Source organism: Xenopus laevis, chromosome 8L (genome assembly GCF_017654675.1).
Source record: "Xenopus laevis strain J_2021 chromosome 8L, Xenopus_laevis_v10.1, whole genome shotgun sequence".
NCBI lineage: Eukaryota > Metazoa > Chordata > Amphibia > Anura > Pipidae > Xenopus > Xenopus laevis.
Genome location: NC_054385.1, coordinates 21,373,273 through 21,399,512, shown reverse-complemented (window position 1 = coordinate 21,399,512; position 26,240 = coordinate 21,373,273). Strand labels below are relative to the sequence as shown.

Genomic DNA, 26,240 nt, shown 5'->3' with positions numbered 1-26,240 from the left:
GTCTGGGTTTAAAGAGCAAGTCAAACAGGATCAGAAACAAATTATATATCCTATGGGTAAACATAACAGGAGAACAATATGACTGGTATTATGTAGCACATTCAGTTTGATCCTAGGGATAATTAAAACATTAAATCTGATCCTAGGGATTAAACAGACAAAGGGATAGCATACATGGTAACATAGATTGATAAAATACACTTGCTGATTGAGTTTAACCTTTTATGTCTAAGCAACACCTGCCTAACTGCTAGTTGATCCATAGAAAGACAAAAAAAGCCTCTCCTTAGATGGAAAAATAATTCCTTCCTGACTCCAGCATAGTTGCTCTTCTCTGGACCCTCTCTAATTCAATAATGTCCCATTTAAGCTCTGGAGCCCAAAACCATACGGCAGATGAAGAATTATCAGCGCTCTGTAAAATGGAAGAATGGCCCTCTCCTTGCACAAATATATACCATTTAATTCATCTCAAAACCTTGTTTGCCTTTGCAGCTGCTGACTGGCATTGCTTGCTACAGCTATGTTTATTATCTACAAGGACTCATTGCATATAGTGCCCTTCGCTGGAATCAAACCTAGGATCCCAGTGATGCAAGGTAGCACTGCTAACCTTTGCACAACCATTTTATTGTGTATTTATATTAATATACAGAAGTTATCATAGGGCTGTAATAATAATGACCCTTCGATGTAAATGTAATCTACTTGTATTGTATTATTGTTTGTAACATTGTATCGTCCAAGACTTGGACAAGGGATCTGTTTCTTTTTTCTATTTTGCTTGGATATAATTTTCTTCATTTAACCACAGAGGCATAAACAGAGCCTTTTGAAGTTCCCCTATTGCCCCATAGTTTGTCTGTGAATTCCCTGAATACTTTTTGTTAATGAAGACCTTATATCAGATGGTACCTCTTGTGTTACATCCAAGAGTGACTTAAATCATCCCATCTGCTTGAATTACGCAAATAACTTCAAGTTTTAAAAACTTAGGCAGCACAAGTGGCCACCTTGAACCCAAAGGGAAAACCATGTCGGTGCTGGTCACGCCAAAGAGACATTGTTTGAACAAACTGGTAGAATAAAAAACTCCTCAATGTATTTTCTTTAAACTTTGTTATTAAAGGTTATAAACTATATAGGAGTAAATTTGCTCACCCTAGCATTTTATTCTGATCTTCCATTCACTGGATGTGCAAAACCAACTTTTCAGACCCTTCTTTATAATTATGGATTCTTTAAATCCATTCTATTGGGCTATATCCAAATTAAAAACATAAAAATAACATTCAGAATGTGTCTTTAGTGATTATGAGCAGTAAGATTACTTAAAATGAAGGGTTCTGATATAGTTGATGCAACTATTATCAAATTATGAAAAAAGAATCAAATAAAAAATGCCATTCATCCCTAAGTAAAATAGCATTTGGGTTTTATTACATAAGAGAAAACGTATGTGTGAACAGAGCACCAAACTGCAATCTGATCCCTGTATAGCTAAATAAACTGCATGAAGTTAACCTAAAACATATCTAGAAGCCACCTTATGGAAATATTACCCCATTGTGAAGCGCATGTGTTCTTCAGTAAGAGGACTTGAACATAATCAGAGCTAAAAGTCACAGAATTAAATGAAATGTAAGTAATTAAAGATGCAGTATACCCCCTTGTTTAACATATTCAGTCTATACGGCTTATGTTGAACAAACTTTTTGCATGTTAATATACATAAATCATGAAAACATCAGTTTTTTGAGCTAAACAGGGCAAACAATGAAACTGAAGGTACTCTATGTCAGCATTGACAAAATTAGAACCCCACCTGGCCCAGCAAAGTGTATCAGCAATGTAGTATTTAGCACCAGGGCTAGCTGCACTGCATTGAGGGGCCAATTTACTTATGTTTTTATTTTTCAATTGCCTAGATCAAACATTTTAGTACAAGAAATCGCGTATTTAACAAATTACTCTAAACCATGGGGCTATACACCTCTGGTTAAGGCACCTTCAGGATTGGACCCTCCTATTCTGACAGTTTATCTGCTCTATACATTAGTCACTGCCAGGAACATTTACTATATCTTCTATTGCATTCAATATCTCTCCGACAAATCATTAATCGTGCTGCTCTATAAATTCCATGCATTTTTTTCCACGATAACACCTTTATGCTGAAATGTTCAAGGGCTCTATTCTGCTGTTTTCCAAGACCAACAAGCCATCTCTAACCCTAGATCAAACATTTTAGTACAAGAAATCGCGTATTTAACAAATTACTCTAAACCATGAAAAATTCAATATTTATGAAGTGTAAAAAACACAAAAAACTCTAATATAAAACTACGCCATCTAAAAGCTGGTGAGGCCATGAAGAAGTCAGTGGGAACTGTCCTTTGCAAATTGTATAATCTTTATTTGCTTTGAGCTTTTATAGGGTTTTTGGAAATAAAAAGTGCATGAAAATTCCAACGCAAATTAGGATTTTGAGCTTTCCCATTTCTTCTTCAGATTTTCCTTTTTATTTGTTCGTGCTTTTTATATCTGGCTCTTTTAATAAATAAGTAGACATTTGTGCATTTTTAAAACGGGTTGAGTTTGACATTTTAATTTTGATAAATAAGCCTCTAAGCATCACTAATTGGTAGATACAGTAGTTATAATGTTTGCCTTTATTCACATCCTTGTAAGCATACAGTGCATAACTACATGGTGGGATTGCACCAGAGCCTCCCTGATGGGACCCGTCCAGAGGCCAATTGTGATGCACCAAGGACCCACAAATGATTGGGTGGTAAATGCTGCCATTAAGGCAGATGGAAGGGGCATGTAAAAAGGGGAGTAGAGAAAGGGTAGGACCCTGGTATGGATTTTACATCAAGGGCTATACACCTCTGGTTAAGGCACCTTCAGGATTGGACCCTCCTATTCTGACAGTTTATCTGCTCTATACATTAGTCACTGCCAGGAACATTTACTATATCTTCTATTGCATTCAATATCTCTCCGACAAATCATTAATCGTGCTGCTCTATAAATTCCATGCATTTTTTTCCACGATAACACCTTTATGCTGAAATGTTCAAGGGCTCTATTCTGCTGTTTTCCAAGACCAACAAGCCATCTCTTATACATACAAACTTTGCAGTGGTGTAACTACATGTTACTGGGCCCCACAGCAAAAGAATTTTATGGCCACCAACATAACTAGAGGTTCTTTTTTACCAATATATGTTGAAATGGTTCATTATTTATGGCCTTGTCGGGCCCCTATACTTTCTGCAGTTCATCTGTAGTTACGCCCTTGAAGTTTTGGATGACTTGTTTAACTCCTGTATTTTTCAAGAAGTTCTTTAAAAATATAGGGATGAAGGACTTTTGTTAACAGAACAATCACATGACTATACTACAGGGAAGGCTAGTACAATCATGAATGAATCTGAATGCCTCCTGACAGAGTGCATTGACACATTATCATGGTCTATGTAAGAATTCATTTCCAGCAAGTGGAAATGTGATCTGAATACTTCCTTTCCTGTTCTGCTGACGGCTGACAAATGTTTAGGGTGTTATCTCAGATAATGAAATATCTCTAGAAGACTTTTTTAACCAGAATCTTTGGTATCTTACAGGTAAGGGACCTATTGTTCAGAAGACCTGGGGTTTTCTTTTTTACAGATCTTTCCATAATATGGAACCCCATAGTAGTAAGTCTACTAGAAAATCATGTAAACTTTAAATAAACCGAATAAGCTGGTTTTGCTTCCAGTAAGGTAGGATCGGACTGGGCCTACAAGACACGGGGGAAAAAACCTAGTGGGCCCTGGCCTGATCCACCCAATCGAGTGCCCCCCCCCTTGAAAAAAGAGATGTGATGCGGCGTGATGCTGTGCATCGGAAGGGGTCCCCTGTGACTGCTAGGAGGGCCCTTTGGATCAAGTACAAGGTTCTTTTTTATTATTTCAGAGATAAAGGAAATCATTCTTTCCTTAACTCAGAGCTTTCTGGATCCCGAGTTCCTGGATAATGGATCCCATAACTGTTTAAGGTTTTTATAACTTCTTTTAAACAGTATATCTGTATACTGAACTAACTACTGACTAACTGTCTTTGCCTGCTGCCTACCGTGTTGCTGTAGTCTGCCTTTGCATTTTTTAACTAATAGAACATTAGAAGACTTTGCAGTTGTGCTTGAACAATGTCTTGTCTTGATGATCCTAAAGATATTTGTCCACACTGGAGCTACCACAGAAATCTCAGGGCCCTACAAACACCTGACTGGTTGCTATGGAAAGACTTGATGCAAATGTTGTAACCTTTATTACATTAGCTAGCAAAAATACACTGCAGACTTGTGTTGAAAGTACAGGTATGGGATCTGTTATCCGGAAACCTATTTTAAAGGAGAAGGAAACACATTTTATACTTGGGGTGCTAAAAGTAAGGCACCCCCAAGTGATTGTATTTACTTACCTGACACTCCAGGCTGGTGCTCCTATCAGCAGAAAACTGCACTGACCTGGGGTTCTTCCAGTAAATACCACAAATCGATCCTCTTTCTGCTTCTTCTTTCAGCTCATGCACACGCGCAATAGAGTGAAAAGCCGAACTTTGATGGAAAAGCAGGCTATTTCATTCTACTGCGCTTCCCTTTGAAATTTAAAGAGCCAAGAAGCACCCCCAAGTATAAAATTACTTTGTTTCTCCTTTAACAATGTTATTATAAAACAGTACCTGTTTTAACAATGTAATAATAAAACAATACTTTGTACTAGATCCAAACAAACATATAATTAATCTTTATTGGAATCAAAACCATCCTTTTAGGTTTAATTAATGTTTACATGATTTTTTAGTATGAAGATCCAAATTACAGAAAGATGCATTATCCAGAAAACCCCAGGTCCCGAGCATTCTGGATAGCAGGTCCCATACCTGTATTTACAATATCTGTGTATATAAGGTATTAACCTGCGTAGTTACATAGGGAGCTGGGAAAAACACTTACTCTATTGCTGTAGGCTCTAGTCTGGCCAGCTACTTATGTCTTCTGGGAAAGTTCCTGCAGTTGAACGGATGAGTCAAAGTGAATAAATGCAGACTTACACCTGTCTGGCTAGTGTTTATCTTTGCTACTTGTTGATTCGATATAAATAAACTTTGTATGTTCATTTAGATCAAATCCCAAGAACTCCGTGGATCAACCAGGGGTCAAGAATGAAAACGCAAAGCAACAATTTGAGTGCCTTTGAGAGTCATAGTTAGATATATAAATTGATAAATTATTGAATTAATCAGAACAGTAACTTGTATTTTAGGGCTCCATTCTTTTATAACACCGCTCTTATATGCAGCTATATTTGCTTTATTTTGCATACATAAACATTATCACTGTTATTATACAACATTTGGATTGCTCACCATTTTACTGAGTGATTCATATACTATACAGTAGATGTTAAAGAGAGTCCAGTAAACAATCTACACATGGAATCAATAGAAGTCTGTCTTGATTCTATTATGAGCAGCATTCTGAGACTCTGAACCCTCAAGCTCCTGAAGAGGATTCGTTCCAACGCTGAAAGGGAAATGGATTCCAACGTATCCGCCATAATATCTTTCTGGCTTTGCTCTCCAAGCCAACGTTAACATTAGTGCAACTGTCAAAGCATAACCGTATAAATATAATAAAGTGAGGCTTGAAGCACAGAGGACCCTTTTTATTCCTTATGTTAACATGATCTCAGAAAATTGATGAGAACAATCAAAAGACTTTCAAATGAACAGTACTTGCAGTAAATCAGTTTTAACTATGAAAACAGTGCATGGTATGCAAGCTTCTCAGATTGTTGCTTCTGTATGAGGGGTGGTCTGACAGGGGCCAGAACCTAAAAAAATGAGATATCTTAATATTAAAAAATAGTATGAAATTGTTTAAATGAGTAAAACTCATACAATATACTGTATTTAAAAATGTGACAAGTGACATAAAAGAATGGACTTACTTATCATGATTTTATGCCGTTTAACTCCTGAACCAAAGTTTTTACTGCCCTGAAGCTGAAAAGTTCTCCCTTAGACATGCAATTTTACTCTTTGGTTAACCTATGCGTACAATATATATATGTGTACAAAGTTTACAACGATTATTGCATGGTTATACAAAGTGTAAATTATAAAAGTCAGGGATAATTATTATTAGCACATTCTATCGCTTGCAAAATAACATGGTGGTGAAGGATGGATTCTGCAGGTATTGATGAGAGTGCATATGACATATGTGTCCTGTTTGTATACCATTTTTTATTCACCAAATGTCCCTTTATTGAGCCAAGATTATGGGATACATTCTGCAAACCTAGCTCTCACATATGGCTATGGGCCCTTGCTTATGTTGGACACTTGTGTATATATACAAGTCTGGTTCAAATTTAGAATGGACAGCAAATACTGATGACAGATTGGGCAAATGGAGTACCACAAAATAATTTAAGATACAAGTTTAGCAGCTGCAGCAACAATCTGATGAGTTGCAGCAGGCACATATGAAGGCAACCTCAGCATTAGCAGACACAATGTTTAGCAGACTACCAGCAACATCTGATGGGTTGCAGCAGGCACATACAGTATGAAGGAAACCTTAGCATTAGCAGACACAATGTTAAGCAGACTACCAGAATTAACTTTTATGCTCTGCCTAATTTTTTGGGTCTGTAATCTGTTGTATATTACAGAAGCACAAACCCCACTCACCCATCTCTGTAGAACTACGGGATGTTTACGAAATAAGAATATGTGTTTGTGGACATCTAGACTTAGCGCTGCCATAGTTGATGACAGAATCCAAATTTATGACTAAAGTTTTATTTAAGTTAGTCTGGATTGCACTCACTTATGTTCTTCATAGGGTTCCAAGAGAAAGGTTATAAATGTTGCCTTGTCATCCAGGCATCTTGAGTTAAGTTCCTACTTGGACACTATCTGCAAGGGGTTTGTACAGTATGTTTCCCTTTATCTGTGTAGATATGCCCAAACCAAAGAAACATACAGGTAGGTTAATTGCTACCTAATGAAACTGACCCTAGTGCATGCTTGCTGTGTAATAGTGGTTCAGTACTTAGATTATAAGAGCTACTGGAGATAGGACTGATGGGAATGATAAACTAATTTCTATGTATATATGCCAGTGCTATATAAATAAAGGCCAATAAATATAAGAGTCTTTCCCTTGATACATACATCACTAGCGTGAGCCATCCTGGCGCATGCCTTCCAACAAATGAAAATGAATAATTTGGATATTTCAGGTCACAGCACTGGTCCACCTCACTCACGTCTATTTAGCCTCAGGCACTCCCGTGATTTAGCCAAGTCCCACCTAGTTCCTAGTAAATCTTTTCCTTTTTGGATGCCTTCATTTGGGCTGTCTTGCTTAAACAGGACAGACATATATTGCCACGGGTTTATAAATGAAATATATATTTAACATCCATTCACATTATGGGTTTTGCAATAGTGTTCTTTTTAATAGACAAGGTTGAAAACTAAACAAAACACCAGAACGGTAGGAAGGGAGGCAAAAAGTACACATGCGACGCGTGAAATGGACACACTCTCCAGCCAGATCAGCGAGAGGGAACTGGACTAGGGTATGAGGCAGAGAGTGCCCCCCAGCTTGGCATGTGCCTACTTTGCCTACCCCTAGTTCCGGCCCTGTTTACGAGCCACATTTCCAGTTATCAAACCAGAAATTTGGCTTTTCTTTTACAAAGAGCACAAGAAAATAGCCACTGTGTTTTTCCAAGGGCTCTCATTGTTACGATTCACTCTAACTGGAAGCTCTGTCTTGGCAAATCCAGGTCCCAGTCCTCCAATAAAATTATATACAAACTGCATTGGGGTTGGTCCAGTAGCCATGGCCCATCCCCCACATTCTTGGGCAGGGCATGCTTTTTCTGGCACTCTCTAGAATCCTCCAGTACAAAAGTGGTATAGATTATAAAGATTACCAGAATTAGCGTGTATATGGGCGGGGTTAAGTCATAGTAGGGCATTGTCTGAGTGGTTAAGACATTACCTGCACTGCTGAGAATTATTCCTTAGCCCTAGAGAGTACAGTATAGCCATATTTAGGGTATAGAACTAGCGAACATACCTGCAGTGTATTAGAATATCTACAACACATGGATCATTCACAGCAAAACAGCAAAACTTTGGCCACCACTTTTCTCCTGAGGTGATATGTCCCTATAATATGATCCACATTGCTTTGTGCTACGATAATCAACAAAGCACACTTTATCTGTATGTTTATCGTATTTTCGGTTTGCATTATACATAAACAGCAAGGAAAAAACAGAAAAGAGAAAAACACATCATTGCTTTTACATTACTGGAAGGATATTGTGTTCTTTCCTTTGCCATTTCCCATTATCATCTATTAAACAGTGGAACTTTCCATAAAGCTGTAAAGTCATGTAACTGTTCTTAAGCTTTGCAGTAGTGTGCTACCCATGATCACCAAGCACCACAATCATTATTGTAACAACGTACCGTGGTGGTCTAGTGGGGGGTCGGCAGGGACGAGCTGCGTCCTCTTCTTCCTGAAGTTGCAGTACTAAGGGCTCTTTTTATAGGCACATTTGCACTGACGTGGTGACGTCATCGTGCAATGGTGCGAAGTTTGAAAGGTTTAAAAGGCGCAATTTGGCTGCAGTTCTTTGCCCGTTATAGGTTCATCTGTATTGAGTTATCTGATTCCTGTTGTGACCCTGACTGTTTTGACGATTCTAATCTCTATAATCCTGACCCAGCCTGGTAACTGACTCTGCTTTATCCGTTTCCCTCCTGATTGATCTCCTGGTTTGACCCTTGTCTGTTTGACTCCGCTTGTACTCCGCCTGCCCCGACCCGGCCTGATTTGACTATGCTTTCTGCCTACGCCTTGTACTGTGATCTTCTGCCCAAAAGACTTCTGCTTACCGTCGTGCCCATTTGCTTATCCAGAACCCTTTGTTTGGCACCTCTCTTATTAAGACCTGGTGGCATCCGATTAGCCGAGGGCTCCTCCTGAGGTGAAAGGCGCTGGCTGTTAAAGGCGGAAGCAAGAGCCGAGAACAGGGTGCTTAGCATTGGTTCTGGTTTTAGGGTGCCGACCGTGACAATTATTTCTTGAACAGTCATTTCTGTTTCATTTAATTTTTGCTGCACTGAGCACAAAGCAGCTTCCTTATATACATGGAGCTTGTCTTTCCAATTAAGAGACAGGTTGTTATTCATCTGGATAATAACACATGGATTTCCTGTAATTTTTCATTAAAATCCAGAACTGTGGCCATTAATTGGCATGCAACTGTTCAAGCTCCAATTTTTCCAAACGCCATGGAAAAATGTGTTTTGTGTTAGCAGTAGGTGTCACAAAACCGACTCACTCAACCACACTTAACTCTTGGGTTTGGCTACAAGGGGTTACAATCAGTCTCTCAATCACCTTACACACAGGTTAGACTAACATCAGACACCCCAAAAACACACCAACACCCACAAAGTTCATTTGCTGCCACCATCTATCATTAACAGGCGATAGAAACCTAATGTGACTATTCCCCTGCCCTCTATAACAGGTAATAACTCACACTACACAATACATCAAACACTCTCTCCTATGGTAGTTACTCAGGGTAAGATCCTACAAGTCTAACAAGCACTCCAGCAGCCAAAGGGTTAATCTACATTCAAACACACTTTCCCGCTAGCCGTACTAGTTATCCAACATACAAATAGGCAACTTTCCCTTTCCACACATACGAAGAGTTCATACACGTAGGCACAAGCATTCATATGGGCAATGAGTTCGTTTAGAGCACAAGGACTAACGTATTAAATGATATTTAATATTTAAAAGAAACAGTGCATATGTATATATATAAAAATGATATTACAAAGATGACACACAGTTGCAAATACAGTAAATAAAATAAAAGGGAGTAAAAACACAAAGAAAACCCTTACTTTACCAAGTTTTGAAGTTGTCAGTGTATTTCCTCTGAGGCACGAGTTGGAAGCTGGACATACAATCCACTGAAAAAATGGAGCCTCCTTGTATGACAATGTGATATTGGGAATGTCACCTTTTTATTTCCTGCTGGGACACTCCCCTCATTACCTTATGCATGAGGTAGGAGTGCCCAGGAACATGTCATTTACGACCCACTGCAGGGGGTTTGCTACTCTCAGGCAATATTCCCCAATATCCCTTAATAAAATATGGGTACTTGCCAGTACCCAATACTATAATAAAAACATGGGCAGGCTGTGATCCATATGTGGGCAAGAAGAACAATACCAAACACTAATAGGTTCCCACTTTCCAGTACCCCAGGAACCAGCCCTCCTAACAGGTGGGTATAGGCTAGCCCTGTTTGGTATTGTTAGGAAGCATGTGACCTCCTCATAACCAATATGTAAGTTATGAGGTTGTGAATCCTATGACACAGGAGATATGGATACTTTCCTATAATCCATAATTTCTACTAGCTATCCCCCCCTGCTGCTCTAGGTCCACAGCTCTGTTCTTTGATCAGCCGATCAAAGAACAGACTGGCCCAGCTTCCTTGCCCAAATGGTGTGGCTCCAGACCGTCTCAGATGACAGATATGGATGTCACCTTTCCACAGCCCCCTGGTGAGATATAAAATTAAGGGTCTCTGTGTGAGCCTGAGACTGAGTAATTAAAGTATTAACTTTTAAAATGCCAGTGCAAGGTGGCCCTGGCATGACAGTAGGTGACTGTTAAAATGAGTCTTTATTACTTGTACTGTAGACTACATTCCACACTAGCTCCTTTTTTGCGTAACAAAACACATGCATTTAATAAACCTAAATATGTTAGATATTTATTTAACAATGGAAATAGTACGTTTCTGCCCTACATCCCAAAGAAAAGGATATATTTAAAGAATGATAAAGAGGGACAAAGTATGGACATTGTATTTTCATCAATCTACACAATAATGCAGCTTACTCAATAATCTATGCGGTTCCATTACATAGAGATATACTGTATTTATCAAAGGGTAAAAACTGTTCACTTTTATAAGATTTATAAGGGGAGATTTGTAAGTAGTGAATGCTCACTTTCAACTGTTAATAATTATGCCCCTTAACATCCCATGCAACAGAAAGCTTTAAAATACCCTCTCTCTCTATCTTCACTCCTTGGGGCAAATTCACTAAGGCGCGAAGCGCCGAACGCTAGCGTTAATTCGCTAGCGTTTGACATTTTCGCTACTGTGCAAATTCAGTAACGAACGCTGGCGTAGTTTCGCTAGTGTTACTTCGCAACCTTACGCCAGGCGAATCTTCGCTAGCGATGAAACTACGCAAATTCACTAACTTGCGCAGTGTAGCGAACGCTACCTTTTACGCTAGACTTCCTTCGCCACCTCAGACCTGGCAAAGCGCAATAGAGTAGATAGGGATTGTTTCAAAAAAAGTCAAAATTTTTTCTAAGTCCCAAAAAACGCTGGCGTGTTTTCTACATGATTGCTGATAGGCTGAAAAAGATCGAAAAATTTTTGGGGCTCCCCTTCCTCCCCCCTACATTTCCTGACTCATGGCAACTTACATAGACAGGGGGCACATGTGTAGGGCAAAATAAAATCTTTATTTGCAGATTTGAAGGTTTTCTAGGCATTTGTAGTGCAGATACGTGTTCCTCCATTGAAATTTGAATTTCGCACCGTATGCAAATTAGCCTTCGCTAGCACAACTTCGCCTTATATAGCGAAACAACGCTAGCGCAACTCCGCAACCTTACGCTACCCCTGTGCGCAACTTCGGATTTTAGTGAATTTGCGAAGCGCTGGCGAAACTACGCCTGGCGAAGTGCGGCGAAGTGCGGCGAAGTTGCGCCTGGCGCAACTTCGCATCTTAGTGAATTTGCCCCCTTGTTCTGAGTTTAAAAGGAAGGTAAAAATCATATGCTGAATTGCTTAGAATGGAACAAGACCGTTGAACTGTAAAATGAAATCTTGAACTGTAAAATGCCAGGAACAATATATAAAAAAGTGAAAGGAACATTATGCCTGGAAAGGGAAATGCCTGGACTGTATCTTCCACTTCTAGTTATGCAAAAACCTCTGATTTGTGGAGTCTGCACAAAATCTTGTATGACAGCAATAGTTCATAACTTGAATCCCTTTAATAGTTTATGCATGGATGTAGAAACTTGTGTGGATTTGCATATTTTGCTGACGTGAATTACATATGTAAAATACTATATTCATTACTGTATACAGGCATATGCACATGAAATACAACTATGCAAATGTATGGATCTGTTGCTACATACAGCAAAACAGTTTGGGGCATAAAAATACCAGGTAGGGTTGAATGTATAGAAGGTGGAATGGAACTAAATACAATTATCCACTACTAAAGAAAGCTACTTGCAACTTTAGTGAAATACATTTAAGGAATTAAAAAAGAACAAACTCAAAAAAGAATTATGCTAGAAATTCTATACCAAAAGGTCTATTTAGCTAAATTTGAACTTTTGTAGTCTTGGGGTTTTTTTAAACCACGGCTAAACTAAACATTTTAAAAAAGCACAAATGTCTACTTGTTTATTGTTTATTAACAGATTTGGACATAAAAAGCAAGGACGAATAAAAACACTGAACAAATCCTTGTTTACTCTGAAATTATTGTGCTTTTACAAGTAATAAAAACCCCTGAAATTCTAAAAGCTTGAAGTACTGTAATTAAATAATTTAAAATTTGCTAAGGACAGGCCCCATTGAATTCTACATGACCTTGGCAGCTTTTATACGGCATACGTTTATATTAGATTGCATTATTACTTTAGATTAGAGGTTTTTGCTTTTTTTATGGTTAATAAATATCAAACATTTTGTGTGGCTTAGCTTAGTTTCTCAATAGCAGGTATCAGAGTATAGTGAGCACGAGTATAGGTATGGGATCTGTTAGCCAAAAAGCACAGAATTATGGAAAGGCCATCTCCCATAGACCCCATTTTAATCAAATAATTCAAAGTTTTAAAAATTATCCTTTTTCTCTGTAATACTAAAACAGTACCTTGTATTTGATCCCAACGAATCATTATTACAGGCAAAACAATCCTATTGGGTTTAATAAATGGTTAAATGATTTGTTTATGTAGGATCCCTTACCTGGAAAATGCCAAGTCCCTAGCATTCTGGATAACAGATCCTATACCTGCAGTGCTATTGGAATTCAAAATGTAGCCTAACAATATCCAAGATGGGGAGCTGCTGTTGACAACTTTGAAGGCTTGGATCATTGCAGTTACAACAGTACAAAAAACAACCTAGCCCTTGGGATAGGAAGAAAAAGAGAAGGAGTGAGTACCAAGCAAAAGAAAGGGAGAGAGAGAAGAGAAAGAGGCGAGCTGAGGGAAATCACCAGTTTCAAAAGCATTACGTGTTTCCCGTTATATATGTTATACATTTCTTTTCTATTACCGATATTAATTGACTTCTAGCCACGCACCCCAAATAGCTTCAATTTATCAGGGCACCCGTGGGCCTGATATAAGAGTTTTTACTTAGGTAAAGAGTCATTAATGAGTTTTTTCCAAAAGTTCAACGTCTGCGGTTCCATTAACTTCATGTGTAGCAGTATTGCCTTCTTTGCATAATAAAACAGCCACAGGTAATTAAGTTTGGCTGTGGGCCTCAATGGCAGTGTTCCCACACAGAGATTGGGTGACAGTATATTAGGAAGTGCTAATGCTGTTTCAGTGTAATTAAGTATTTCCCACCAAAACCCCTGTAATTTTGGACACTCCCAAAAAACATGTATAAAGGTGCCCACCGTGACACTTGAGACACTTGGGACATTAGTCAAAGACCCCTGGGAAAATTCTGGGGGGAGAGGTAAACTCTATTAAGGAATGTATGTGTCTCTCCCTACTGGATATAGTAAGTTGGGGTACTGGAGCTAAGGCATCCTTCTACATCTCTTCCTCTACACTTGGAATATCTTCAGTATTTTTTAGCATTATTCAATTGCGTTGCATTTGATTGCATCAGTATAATGTGCATGTAAGTTAAAACTTTTACTAGATCTGTTTACATTCCCCATTATCTATAATATCTCCTAATGTTTTGACTCCTGCCGCCACCCATCTAGCAATATCCGGCACTGATTTGTGACTGAAGTGCGGGAGGTACTTGTTACATAGTCTACATAGTCTTACATAGAAAGTTAGGTTGCAAAAAAGATACACGTCCATCAAGTTCAACCTTTTTTACTTTTTTTAACCTGCCTATCTGCCAGTTGATCCAGAGGAAGGCAAAAAACCCATCGGAAGCCTCTCCAATTTGCCTCAGAGGGGGAAAAAATTCCTTCCTGACTCCAAAATGGCCTAGTCCCTGCATCAATTTGTACTATGAGCTATCTCCCATAACCCTGTGTTTCCTTCACTTGCTAAAAAGTCATCCAACCCTTTCTTAGAGCTATCTAATGTATCAGCCTGTACAACTGATTCAGGGAGAGAATTCCACATCTTCACAGCTCTCACTGTAAAAAAAAACCCTTCCGAATATTTAGGCGGAACCTCTTTTCTTCTAATCAGAATGGGTGACCTTGTATCAGCTGTAAAGACCTACTGGTAAATAAAGCATTAGAGAGATTATTATATGATCCCCTTATATATTTATACATAGTTATCATATCACCCCTTAAGCACCTCTTCTCCAGCGTGAACATCCCCAATTTGGCCAGTCTTTCCTCATAGCTAATATTTTCCATACCTTTTACCAGCTTAGTTGCCCTTCTCTGCACCCTCTCTAATACAATAATGTCCTGTTTGAGTGATGGGGACCAAAACTGTACAGCATATTCTAGATGGGGCCTTACAAGTGCTCTATAAAGTGGAAGAATGACCCCCTCCTCCCGTGAATCTATGCCCCTCACAGTGGGGACCACTTTGACCAGACTGCCTGTATGTTCTGGGCAACTTTTAGCACCCTCTGAAAAGATTCCAGAGGATTTTCTATCATATTTGCCTAAAAGAAGTAGTGCCAAGATCTGGAGTTCTAACAGAACACAGCCAAACTGCAGCTCAGCATGAGACCCAAACGTGCAGATTGTGCCAAAGGAAATCTAAAGGAATAATTGTTCCAGTCCACCCTGGAAATTCAGGAAAATGCTACTTAAAAATAAAAAAAGTAAGAAAATGAAACCCACTACCAAAAGCAGACAGGTAATGTTCTTAAATTCCGAAAAAAATTAAAGTTTTAAACCAATGTATCCCGCTGAAGACCTAATGCCATATCTAGCCATAGGGGGGCACATGAGGATAAGGGTGAGTTGGACAACATTTCTAGTGTCTCACATTATTTGCTGTCAACAAACATTATTATGTAGTTGTCTGAGTGAGGACAATTAGTCATTGTGACCATATGAGTGTTGATATACATAATGCATTTTCCAGGTCTATATTGTACTGAGTGATCACTTTAAACCATATCCCGCAACACTTTCCATCTACAAGAAATGAGCAACTTCGTAAAAAAACAGATGTAACTTAAATAAAAAAGGAACCCATATTTAACTACCCAGCCATGAAAATATTAGTCCTTTTATCTGTTATATTTGCATATTGTGCATCAGCATTAAGATAGTTGTACAAAAAAATGCATTATTGCATTATGCATTATAGTACTGTGCCCAATATAATGTGTAAGTAATGTTATAATGTTATAAATAAAATTACAAATTTAAAATAATATTAATACAACAGTAAGCTGATGTAATAAAGTCACTCCAGCCTCCAGGCAACAAACAGATCAGCATGAATATTTGTTATGATTAATGATTAAACAGTGGTTGTTGAATGTATCCATGTCTTCATTAGAAATAGAGCACAATTTACTCTATGTAATAAGGAAAAGAAATGTGCTGTAATTTAAATGTGTTGACAGACACTGTCAGCATAAAGCATAGGTGATTGATATGACCACCTGGACTTCTAGTCCGCCAATATGAGACCAATTTGTATTTCAATATAAAATAATGTGGTATATGGTGCAGTATACAGAGCACTGACTAAGTAATTGCAATTGAGTAACAACAAAATATCTATCTATAAATATTCTGTATATTTATATGCCTATCCAACTGTTTCAGTCTTTTAGGAGAGGGTGCACTGTAGGTGAGTATTATGTCTTCCACCAAAAAGGTACTACTTCCCTGTGTACACTGCTCATGGCTACATAGCCTAGTTTTATCATCCACAAATAAAGAGATAATTAAAGGATTGCAAAAGTTCTTTTCAAGAACAAAGCATTCATTCACCCAAGGACCCTGTCCACACAGTTATATAACGCTAGCTTTGACAGGAAAGTATGACACAGCATGACTTATAGCTGCCAAAGGAGAATGAAGACATTAGTACCTTCTAATTGTGTCCATCCTTTTTAAGTGCTTTCCAGATGTTTTAAGACATAAAACTCCAAAACTAAATACTGTGCATTATTTTTCTGAAGGCTACTATCATCCAAAAATATTACCGAGACATACAACTCCCGCAGGCTGTGGTCCTTGGAACCCCTTCATCTAGATTGGAGTGTCTTGCTCTCATAAATACATATGCTGTCTTCAGTCCTCAAGTCACTCAATTTATCTAATGCCTTTGCTGATGTAAAGCCTACAACATGAAGTATAAACACAAAGACAGAAGTATCAGCCAATACCTCTGAGCATCTCTTACTGAGAAAGGTTGTCTTGAGTATTAGACAGGGTCGGCCCAGGCCTGCTCCCTGGTCGACTGCCTGAGTTAAGTTAAGCAGAAGGATTGCTGAATGGAGCGTGACGTCAATGTGATGTGGTACGTGAGGGTCATCAAGGAGGGCCCTTGGTGTCACAGCCCCAGTGGGCCCTCAATGCTGCAGTCCAACACTGGTATTAGATTCCACTGTTGCAAACTGTGCTTTGACTTGGGGGAGCAAAATACAGTCATAACCGGTCAGTGAGGGGAAATGGGCCCAGACTAGGGGTAGGCAACAGAGAAGGTAGGTGCTTGGCATCCCCAAGCTTTGCACCCTAGGCATCTGCCTACCCCTAGTTCCGGCCCTGCAACACAGATTTAGACCGTAACGTTAAATTTATTGAATTACATATTTCAGGCTTTAAAGCCCAAAACTTGTTGCATACTAAACTGCATTTTGCAGACTAAATCTGCAATGCCCTGCCTCCCACTCACCATCTTGTAGTATACAGAATAAGTTATATGTATAACAGAGATTAATGGGAATAAATTAAGGTCTACCTTGTCTATTAGGCATGACAACCTGTATCCAGGTGCGGATTAATGCACAGGCTGCACAGGCTACCCTAGAGTGTAGCCTCTGAGCCCAGTGTGATCAGGGGGCCAACTAGCTTCTTTTTCAATTATTTCTATTTTCTTTTGATGTTTATTTTTTATTTCTGCTGCTGGGTCTGGTGCATATGCTGGAAAAAGAAGGCAGACAAGGTGTGTGCCTGAATGTGCCCAGATGCATGTAGATCCAGTGACATTGCTAGCACATGCCTGGTACAGAAAGCTTGGGTGCACGTGTGCCTGGATCTGCACATTTCTGAACCCAGAAGTAGCTTAGAAGGGGGCCTGTGTGGATGTAGCCCACGGCAGTGTCGGACTGGGCCGGCGGGACACCAGTAGAAAACCAGGTGGGCCCCCGCCGACCCAGGTCCAATGGAAACCTCTGCCTACAGGAGCCGGTTGTGGCGCTCGCCCCCCCCCATGCACAATCTCATTGCGCATAAGGTAAGGCGGAGGTTGGTTTAACTTGCAATTGGGGGTGGTAGTGGCCCCAGGCAGCAGCCCCAGTTGGCCCCAGACACCATAGTCCAACACTGGCCCAGGGGCCCCACATGTCCTCAATCTGTGACTGCCTGTATCTTTACCCTGAATAAGTCCTGAGCCTAATTCCATTGCACATGATGTACAGTATATCTCACTATAGGCTCTCATCTAAGTAGAAAAAACCTTTTCACATATACATTCTTATAATTAACTTTACATGGGATTTAAGTAGCAGCCTTGATTATGGAAACAACTTGAATCTGTACTAGACCTGGAGCAAAGAAAAGTTAAAACATGAGAGACTCCTGGTTCAGTATTAGTACTCGAAAGGACTCCAGTGTAAAAGGGGACACCCACTTGCATTTTATGGACCATTTGCCAACACAGACAAGGATCTGTACCTACATGAATAAATCACGCTTGTTTAGTTTTCATTTTGTTAGTGTTAATGAGAGTGTCAATTGCACCATTTCCAGTGCCAGATACTGCATTAGCCTACAATTCATTGGGTACAAGTCAAAGGGATCCCTGAGGGTTCATTTGCATAAGTGTGCCTATTGCTTTGTACAATGTATCTTATTCAGTGAAATAACTGGCCTGTTTGCTACCCCTAACACCTTGCCACTATCAATAGCTTTGTGGCCTTTATACAAATCCAGCCTGCTTGAGTGCCGTTGCCCTGGTTCAGCAGCAGTGGGTTTAAGATCCCTCCCTGTGCATCAAAACTTTCCTGCCCCTCTTGAACCTATAGGCAGAGATGTGTTTTAAGCACATGTAATGTACTTACTGCAAGACTCCTCTGGGATCAAATGTATAATGTATACAAATGTATAATGCATAATACAGATATGGGACCTGATATCCAGAATGCTAGGGACTTTGGGTTTTCCAAATAACAGATCTTTCCGTAATTTGGATCTTCATGCCTTAAATCTACTAGAAATTCAAATAAACATTAAATAAACCTAAAAGGGTTGTTTTGCCTCCAATAAGGCATAATTATATCTATTATTATTTGGATAAAATGGAGTCTATGTGAAGTGGCATTTTTGTAAATTGGAGCTTTCTGGATAATGGTTTTCCGGATAACAGATCCCATCTCTGTAAAAGACAGAAAAATTAAAACAATTGCCCTATTAAAGAGAACTTAGTGCCAGATTTATTAAACTATAAAATTAGAGCTCACAGCAAAAAAAAAAAAGCCACCTACTTCACCATTTGATAAAGACACTTCTAACAATCCCATAGGAATGAATAGAAAATGGGTGATGAATGATGATCTCTAATTTCACAATGTTAAAAATCTGCACCTAAAGCTTAACAAACGCTGCGACACCATGCGACAATTCTATCTCTTACCTTATTTTTAATGCATTTTATTGCAGTGCGTCTGATCGAGCCGGAAACTTTCAAGGCTTTGATTATTACTGATGCACAACCTTTAGGGCATGGAATTTCTAGCCATATTCATTTTTAGGGTTTCGTTCTTTGTTAAGAAAGAAAGAAAAGCTGTTTTTCGCAAAACATTTTCAGATAATTATTGCAAATTATTGCAAATTTGAATTTTGAACTGACAGAAGGGGGTGTCATTTTTATTTTTGTTGCAAAATAATGACATTTATGGTACAAAAACTGTATTACCTACACTGCACATTGTTGGCACATTTATTATCCAGGGGTGGACTCATCATCTTTGTGGCTTTGTAAAACATAAAGGGGAACTAAACCAGCTCTGATTATTTTTTTTTATCCGGTAGTCTAACCCCTTCCTCAACCGGCAAAGAAAAAGCAAAGGGTTCTTTTATCTGGTGACCAAATACAGAGCTGATGGTTGGTAGCTGCCATGTCTAGTTGCATCACTTATGATCCCAGGCTCTGCAGAGGTGATCACCTACTAGGGGTATCCAGCATGCATCCATTTTTAAATGCAGAGGTACAACTGTTTATGCAAAGGACAGCTTGTTTCCATTGTGCATAATTTTTAAATTATTGACTTGTATTACTGTTCCCCAGTTATGCTTACAGATGGGCCCTAGCTCAGCCCCAGTGCAATGTCCATTCTCCTTGGGCAAGCTGACCAGTTACAGGGCCTTTCAGACTGCATATAAAATTGTACATCCTCATCCTCTTAGAGGGTATTTGCTAAATATTGAATGCTTACAATGTCTTATGTGCTCAAGAAAGTTCAAAGACCACTTATGAAGGCTTTCAAGTTTTTCTTCTTTTTTAATCATTGGAATTGAGAAAAAGAGATGGTTGGACATTATTTGCTGTAAATAGACTGTGACCGATGTCAGTCATCACATCACAAAAGAGAGAGTCATTCTTTCTGATATCCAAAACAAGGAGTGTTCTATCCTGCATACACATTGCCCCTATTTCCGCAGTTTGTTCAACACATGTGCATGCCCAAACCCAAGCCTCTATTGATCAATCAAACATTTAGATGAGTGGTAACAATGATAAAAAATCCCCATCATTCTTTCCACTCAATATTTATTTTTTTCAATATTTCCATATTCCACACTCTTTACGCATTTGTATGCAAATAAAAGTAAGCACCAACTCAGCATTTAATTAACTGATCAAAGTACTAGAAAGGAAAAGTTGAAACTTGGATATAATGACTGATTGTGAAAAATCATCAAATCAATCAAAATATTGGGTGATATGAATCTAGAGTAATCTAGAATAATGCTTATTTTAAACACACATGGACAAATTTGTTCACTTTTGTGTTTGTGGGGTTTTTTTTTTTTACAATCTTATTTTTTTAAAACTCAGTCGGGAAAAAAACCTTATTTGCAAAAAAAAATTGAAATTAAACAAAAATGAATTAAGATTTAAGGCCACGGTACAATGTAGTTTCAAACCTGGTCAATGAGTGTGAAGCAAAGTTCTTCAGAACATGTTTACCACATCATTTCCCCCCCCAATACATTTAGGTTACAGCAGAGGGCTCATTTATGTCTGCAAGTTTTTTTTCCCCACAATGCACTTCTTTCCAAGAATCTCAGCTAAAATTAAATGCAAGTGAGTGTGTTGCTTCGTCACAATAATGTAACAACATCTAGCTAGCAGTTCCTAATTCACCTATATTTTTTAATTCAAATATTAATTTAATTACAATAAACATATATATTTTCATCTAGTGATTAATAATTATCTCAGATTTTGAATAGACATTTGAATCAGCAGTTCTTGCGATAGAAACCTCAGCCAAAACTATACAAGTCTTAGGGGCCCATTCACTAAGCTCGAGTGAAGGATTCGAATGAAAAATACTTCGAATTTCGAAGTATTTTTTGGGTACTTCGACCTTCGACTACGACCTTCGACTTCGATTCGAACGTTTCGAACGAAAAATCGTTCGACTATTCGACCATTCGATAGTCGAAGTACTTTCCCTTTAAAAAAAACTTCGACCCCCTACTTCGGCAGATAAAACCTACCGAAGTCAATGTTAGCCTATGGGGAAGGTCCCCATAGGTTTGCTAACCTTTTTTTGATCGAAGGATTTTCCTTCGATCGTTGGATTAAAATCCTTCGATCGATCGAACGAACGTTTAGCGCTAAATCCTTCGACTTCGATATTCGAAGTCGAAGGATTTCAATTCGAGGGTCGAATTTCGAGGTATTTTTAACTTCGAAATTCGACCCTTAGTGAATCTGCCCCATAATGTTAAATTTAGGTTTCTCATGAAAGGTTTATGAGACAATTACGACAGCTTTGGGCATTTTGGTATAGTGTTTTTAGGCTAGTGTTGATGGTGTACTGTTCAAAGTACCTGTGTATCTGTATGTGTCTGTATGTGTCCCTTGTCTCATTACCCTAAACTGTCTAACAATTAAACAGCCTTAAAACTCTTACAAAAGACACTAATATATCCATTATGTGCTTAGCCATATTTTTTAAAATTCCATTCTTTTCTTTGTGTGTGCAATTAACTCTAATGTAATACATTGCTTATTCATTAACACATTTGGTCAATTTAACGTCTATTTTTGTTTACTGGTGACGTTATCCCCCTAATTTTGTTCTTTTCTACATACTAATCTGTCTTCAATCTCATCTGTCTATGTCTAGGCAATACAAATAACATCATCTTGCATTCTAGACAACCATCCCAACCCCCATTTTACTGTGGCTTCAGGAATGCTTGCTAAATTGACAATAAAACAGCGGTCACAGAAGAGTTCAGTTTCTTTAAATCACTCTGCTAATTTGCTCTTTGTGAGAGATGTCATACCTCAAATGGCTGTAAAATACATGCTGCCCTCACAGTGCCTGCACTTTTCTAGTGAACAAAGAGAACTTGTAAAACATATTCCCTTTCAATTCCTGGCTGTTCTTACCTTCTACATTTTGACATTTTTGTCCACAAATTTCTCACAGAATCGATGCCATTTGCCAAATTCTTTTGTACCTCGTATTTATTAAATAACTTCACTAGGTGGGTGCCTCAGTTCATCTCCTGACACATTCTCAGAGTAATTAGTAATGGTTTCCAAATTCTGTAGGTTCCAGCACATCAATTACTACCTCATCATCATTTATTTATATCATATAGTGCCAGCAAAAAATCTACTTTATAGCAACAGCAATAACAAAAAGATATCTTACAATAATATAACAAACAAGGGTTGCAGAATACAAATGGTATCAGAGGGCCCTGCTCAGCAGAACTTACAATCTAAAGGGTTAGGGAACATTTGAAACATAAGGGTGATTAGTAATTCTTAATGATATTTGATTTCTAGTCACAATGCATTGAATAATCCTCTCTAAACAGGTGGGGCTTTAGGAAGCTGCTGCCTGAAGATCAGCAGCAAGATACCACATATGAGTTAGGAACTCACGCTTGGCTTTAGGAGCCTGGAAGATTGAGTATTAATACATCAGCCCCTTAGAGACTAAGTACTAGAGAATAAGTCTTTTAGTTGTTCCTGAGTTGTGGTAAGCCTTTAAGAGTGGCTTGGATGACTTCTCGGACAAGCACAATATCCAAGGCTATGATGATTTTAAAATCTACAGTAAGTTAGATATTGGTATATATAATTTATATATGTCACAGGAATCCATGTTGTGTGTAAAAGAAAGGCTATCTCCAGGTTCAGTTCATTACTAGATAATTATTATAAATCAGCTCTCCCTCTATGTACACTCAACTGCCTAAAACATTCTATAACACTCCATGGGGCAAATTTACTAAAGAGAGAAGTGGCCGGTGCTAGTGCAAATTCGCCAGAAATACCATCTGCAGGGACAATTCGCTAACGAAAGAGAGCATCGCTAATGAAATTTCTTGCCCTTTGCCAGGCGAATTTTCACTCAGGCAAACAATCATAATTTTCAATTACGTTACCCCTTACATTATACCTGGCAAACTGATAAGATGAAGCTATATCCTCCTCAATCTTATGTCAGGGACATCATATCCTGTATGAGATCTTTGCGTCTATGGCCAGTTTAAGGGTTATGCAATCATAAAATAATTCCCACTATAGGGTTGCTTCCCAACCTGTATAGTGGGAATTACTCATGGTTTTGGCACATGCAACGGATTACTGAAAATAACTTGTCTGACATTACTCGGAGGCACAGATTTATTATCCATCAAGTATTGGATTTGTGGCAATCATAAAAAAACATAAGAGAGGTCTTAATCTTACTTACATTTTTTTTACATGGATTGGACCTGATACGTATGTCTACCTACACCATTGGCTAAATATGTTGAGAACATCTATGAGATCAGAATATGTAGTATTAAAATGCTGAATTGGTCTGCTGGGAGAACCAAAATACTTTTTTGTGCTATAAATAAATTAATTAAAATTTTTATAAAATGATCAAAGGCTACTAGGAACCCCATATAATATTCAGGGTTCGGTTTTTTGTTACATATAAATATGAATTCCACTTTTTGGTAACCTTCCTGTAGTTTATGCTGCTTGTGATAATGCAGTGAATGGGTAATGTGTATGATTTAGGACAGGTCATGTCTGCATACAGTATGCATAAAAACAGATTTTTCAGGTGCCAGATGTTCTTAATAATGAATTATCCTTACCCTTGAACTCTTTAAAAGACTCAGAGGGCTCTTATAGTTGGTTACGTGCTCTTGTCAGCATAGCAATTTAGCTTAAAGATTATATTTTACGCTGGACATGGTATTTCATTTCCCAGCTTTATCTCTCTGATTATCCCAGAGCTAATTTCAGGCCTTATCCAAACTTCAGGTACCGCTTAGGCAAAGACAGGCCACTTAAAAAAGATTTAGACACAGCTAAGACCCTATCACTATCATCTGTGATGTCTGAACTTGGTGATCATTCTGTTGAACGAAACATCTCCTCACTACCAATGACTGTAGAGCATAAAGGAGTAGTGTATATTAATACAAGATATAAAGACAAAGGGGCAAATTCACTAAAGCGCGGAGCGGCTAACGCTAGCGCAAATTCGCCAGCGTGACGTAATTTCGTTACTTCGCTGATTTACTAACGGGTGCTGCCGTAAATTCGAAACGAAGCGGACCAAGTCTAGCACTACTTCGCACCCTTACGCCAGGCGAAGTTGCGAATGGCACGTTACTACACTTATTCACTAACTTGCGCATTTTACTGCGCCAGACTTGCCTTCGCCACCTGAGACCAGGCGAAGTGCAATAGAGTAGATAGGGATTGCTTCGAAAAAAGTTAAACCTTTCATACAAAAAAAAAAAAGTCCCAAAAAACGCTGGCGTCTTCTTTTTTTAAGGGTGATAGGCTGAAAAAGATCGTAAATTTTTTGGGGGGTACCCTCTTTGCCCCCTACATTTCTTAACATATAGCACCTAAACTATACAGTGGGCACATGTGTAGGGCAAAATAACAACTCTATTTTATTTTATGAAGCTTTCCCAGGCTTGTGTAGTGTAATGTATTTGGTGCTACATATACGTCCATTGTACTTTAACTTGGCGCCGTATGCAAATTAGGCATCGCTAGCGTAACTTCGCTTTGCTTGACGAATTGAGCGCATCTTCGAATTTTAGTGAATTTGAGTAGTGCAGGCGAAACTACGCATGGTGAAGTGCGGCGGAGTGTGGCGAAGCTGTCACAGACGCAACTTCGGATCTTAGCGAATTTGCCCCATAGTGTGAATATTTTTTTTTTATATTTTAGTAATTATTCAAATGATTTTAATTATTTGTTCTGCAGCTCTGGGCTTTATTAGTCAGGCTCCCATCTGGTTGTTAGGGCTTACTTATTCTAGAAACCACGCAGTAGATTGAAAGTGCAGAAAACAAGCAGTTAAAAAAGCATTACAGTCAGTCTGTTTTGAGGTGCCATAGTCACCGAAAAAAACCCTGAAAACCTGTAAAATGAATAGGAAGGTCAAAAGGTCAGCGAAACATTTAAATCAACTGAAAATCAACTGAAAAGATGCTTAGAAATCTTAAAAATACATTGTTCATCTATAGGTGAACTGTCACTGCAACTATCTGAATTCTGGTCACACAGACAGACTGGTGGAATATTGACAATTTTGTCATTCATGTTTATGACAGGGTTTTGTTCACCTCGGGCCCCTGATGAGGCGACTCCCATGACTGGGCCATATGTCATCCTCCCCTGTTTGCAGCACAGCTAGACACAAGTGGTGGTCTATACAGATACTATTCCAGGACCACAATAAAGAATGTGCATAATGGGCAAAATAATCTACCTTTTTTTCCAATTTGACCCCCTAATAAATTTGCGCTTTTCTCAGCCTCTCTGTAGGCTTATTTTTTTTCACTTTGCCCTTCCTCCACTTAAGACCGCTGATGTACCATTTTCTTGTCTGGACATCTGCATGTATTAAAATGGCTGCTATTGATGCACAACCCTGCCTTTTCTTTTTTGTATGTCATCTGAACAGATGTTAACATTCATTGTAGAGCTTTATTGTGAAGGTCAAGACCTCTTTACATATTACATCCTGTTACTGACCTCTGCCCTTGACCCAACCATTGTCTACTGCCATCCTTGACAACAGGCTTTTTCCTTGTTGCTTTTTTCTACTGGTGGTGTCTTATTTTAAAATAGTTTCTGCCTACCCCAGTCCTTGGCCTGCAACTGGATTATGCATTTGTCTGCCACATGCTTGCTAATTTCCCTATTTGTATTAGCTTTAATGTACAAATTAGTCACTGCCCTGAGTTGGGTTAGAACCTACAGTACCTATAAAGGGGTTGCTTACCTTTAAATTAACTTGGTATGATGTAGAGCAGTGATCCCCAACCAGTAGCTCGTGAGCAACATGTTGCTCTCCAACCCCTTGGATGTTGCTCCCAGTGGCCTCAAAACAGGAGCTTATTTTTGAATTCCAGGCTTGGAGTCAAGTTTTGGCTGCATATAT

General features: G+C 38.7%; 2 long non-coding RNA genes across 2 annotated transcripts; both read right to left on the bottom strand.

Annotated features, from left to right (window-relative positions):
- Positions 1–1,418: 1,418 nt before the first annotated feature.
- Positions 1,419–4,482, bottom strand: LOC108698245. Its single transcript, XR_001932599.2, has 2 exons — positions 2,893–4,482; positions 1,419–1,993 (listed from the first exon to the last, which is right to left on the bottom strand). It is a non-coding gene; the product is annotated as an uncharacterized LOC108698245 (long non-coding RNA).
- Positions 4,483–5,349: 867 nt separating this feature from the next.
- LOC108698246 lies at positions 5,350–26,143 on the bottom strand. The gene is made up of 2 exons (XR_001932600.2): positions 26,082–26,143; positions 5,350–5,888 (listed from the first exon to the last, which is right to left on the bottom strand). It is a non-coding gene; the product is annotated as an uncharacterized LOC108698246 (long non-coding RNA).
- Positions 26,144–26,240: the final 97 nt, after the last annotated feature.